Source organism: Patagioenas fasciata, chromosome 19, assembly GCF_037038585.1.
Source record: "Patagioenas fasciata isolate bPatFas1 chromosome 19, bPatFas1.hap1, whole genome shotgun sequence".
Taxonomy (NCBI): Eukaryota; Metazoa; Chordata; class Aves; order Columbiformes; family Columbidae; genus Patagioenas; species Patagioenas fasciata.
Window position 1 is genome coordinate 14,266,418 of NC_092538.1, and position 3,346 is coordinate 14,269,763.

The window sequence follows — 3,346 nt, forward strand, 5'->3', positions numbered from 1 at the left end:
CCTGTGGTCAAGCTGCAATGGGGGCCTGGTGAGGTGTGTCCTGGCCCTGAGCAGGCACCACTGCTCAAAACTTGGCAACGCTGGCTTCCTGCTGGATGGGGCTTCGTTTCCCTCTTAGCCCTCAACGGTTCTGCACGTGAGTAGCTGGGGGTTGTGACCGAAATACGTCTTTAACGGTAAAATTGGCTTTGCTTATGGGCCTTCTTGAATACCAGAACTGGACAAGGAAACCATCATGGGTCATCTAATGCCATCTCCTGTGAACGTGCAGTTATCTTCAGTGTCTTTTTTGAGTCCTTTGGATCAGACTGGCTTTGAACATCATGAGCCATTTGGTTCATTTTAATGGAAAACAGCACCTCCTGGTGTGCAGGAGCTGCCAGTTTTCCTCCCCGCACCTCCAAGTCCACTGTCAAATTCCAAAACCCTGGGGCCCCGTCACCTCCTGGGGCTCCCGGCTCAGGAGCGGTGGTGCTGGCCCAGCCGCCGGTGCCCGCGGGGGGCTGGTGGCCATGACAGGCTGGTGGGGTAGGCCTTAGCCCCAGGCCCAGCCGAGCCCAAGCCCACTGTTCAGGCCCAGGGGCCCCGGGTCAGGGTCTTTGTGTGTGGATGACAGCGGGGGGTGTCTCCCCACAGGCCCTGGGGCCTTGTCACCCTTGTCACAGTGCAGGGCTTTACACAGACAGGCTGCAGGGCTGGACACAGACACGCTGCAGGGCTGGACACAGACACGCTGCAGGACACCACGCGGACAGGTTGCAGGGCTGGACACAGACACGCCACAGGGCTGCACGCAGACACGCCACAGGGCTGCACGCAGACACGCTGCAGGGATGCACACAGACACGCTGCAGGGCTGCAGGCAGACACGCTGCAGGGCTCAATGCAGACAGGCCACAGGGCTGGATACAGATGCTGCAGGGCGATACGCAGACATGCTGCACAGCTGCACGCAGTCACTCTGCAGGGCTGGACGCAGACAGTGTGCGGGGCTGCAGGCAGACACGCTGCAAGGCTGCAGGCAGACACGCCGCAGGGTGGCACACAGACACCCCGCAGGGCTGGAGGCAGACACGCCACAGGGCTGGAGGCAGATGCTGCAGGGCTGCACGCAGACACGCCTCAAAGCTGCACGCAGACACTCTGCAGGGCTGGACACAGACAGGGTACATGGCTGGATGCAGATGCACTGCAGGGCTGTACGCAGAAACGCCGCAGGGCTGGAGAGAGACACACTGCAGGGCTGCACGCAGACACTCTGCAGGGCTGTAGGCAGACACGCTGCAGGGCTGTGTGCAGACGCGGTGCAGGGCTGGACGCAGACACAGTACAGGGCTGGACGCAGAAACCCCACAGAGCTGGAGACAGACACGCTGCAGGGCTGTACGCAGAGACGCTGCAGAGCTGGAGAAAGAAACGCCGCAGGGCTGCAGGCAGACACGCCGCAGGGATTCATAGAGACGCTGCAGGGCTGCACGCAGATACACTGCGTTGCCCCATGCAGATAAGCTGCAGGGCTGCACGCAGACACGCTGCAGGGCTGGACGTAGACACGCCGCAGGGCTAGACTCAAACACAGTGCAGGGCTTTACACAGACAGGGTGCAGGGCTGGACACAGACACGCTGCAGGTCTGGAGACAGACACGTTGCAAGGCTCCAGACGGACTGGTTGCAGGGCTGGACACAGAGACACCACAGGACTGCACGCAGACAGGCTGCAGGCCTGGATGCAGACACGCTGCAGGGCTCTAAACAGACACATTGCAGGGCTGCAGGCAGACATGCTGCAGGACACCACGCAGACACACAGCATGGCTGCTGCCAGACACGCAGCAGGGCTGCAGGCAGACACGCTGCACGGTTGCAGACAGACACGTTGCAGGGCTGCAGGCAGACACGCTGCATGGTTGCAAACAGACATGTTGCAGGGCTGCAGGCAGACACGCTGCACGGTTGCAGACAGACACGTTGCAGGGCTGCAGGCAGACACGCTGCACGGTTGCAAACAGACACGTTGCAGGGCTGCAGGCAGACACGCTGCACGGTTGCAAACAGACACGTTGCAGGGCTGCAGGCAGACACGCTGCACGGTTGCAAACAGACACGTTGCAGGGCTGCAGGCAGACACGCTGCACGGTTGCAGACAGACACGTTGCAGGGCTGCAGGCAGACACGCTGCACGGTTGCAAACAGACATGTTGCAGGGCTGCAGGCAGACACGCTGCACGGTTGCAAACAGACATGTTGCAGGGCTCCACGCAGACACGCTGCACGGTTGCAAACAGACATGTTGCAGGGCTGCAGGCAGACACGCTGCATGGTTGCAAACAGAGATGTTGCAGGGCTGCAGGCAGACACGCTGCACGGTTGCAAACAGACATGTTGCAGGGCTCCACGCAGACACGCTGCATGGTTGCAAACAGACACGCAGCAGGGCTCCACGCAGACACGCTGCACGGTTGCAAACAGACATGTTGCAGGGCTGCAGGCAGACACGCTGCACGGTTGCAAACAGACATGTTGCAGGGCTACAGGCAGACACGCTGCATGGTTGCAAACAGACATGTTGCAGGGCTCCACGCAGACACGCTGCATGGTTGCAAACAGACATGTTGCAGGGCTCCACGCAGACACGCTGCATGGCTATACGCAGACACGCTGCAGGGCTGGACGCAGACACGCCGCAGGGTTGCAGGCAGACACGCCGCTGGGCTCCACACAGACACACTGCAAGGCTCCACGCAGATACATTCGAGCACTCCACGCAGGCACGCTGCAGGGCTGCAGGCAGACACGCTGCAGGGCTGCAAACACATATGCTGCAGGGCTTCAGGCAGACACAATCCATGGCTGCAGGCAGACACGGTGCAAGGCTGGACACAGACACGCCGCAGGGCTGCAGGCACACATGCTGCAGGGCTGCACGCAGACACGCTGCAGGATGACATGCCGCAGGTCTGCACAGAGACACACTGCAGGGCTCCATGCAGACACGCTGCAGGGCTCCACACAGACATGTTGCAGGGCTGCAGGCAGACACACCACGGGGCTGCACGCAGACACGCCGCAGGGCTGGACCCAGACGCGCTGCAGGGCTGGACTAGATGCACTACAGGAGTGTACGCAGAAAAGCCACAGGGCTGGAGGCAGAAACGCTACAGGGCTGCACGCAGACGCACTGCAGGGCTGGACTCAGACACGCTGCAGGGCTGCAGGCACACACGCCACAGGGCTCAATGCAGACACGCCACAGGGCTGGATACAGATGCTGCAGGGCTATATGCAGACACGCTGCAGGGCTGCACACAGACACACTGCAGGGCTATATGCTGGCACGCTGCAGGG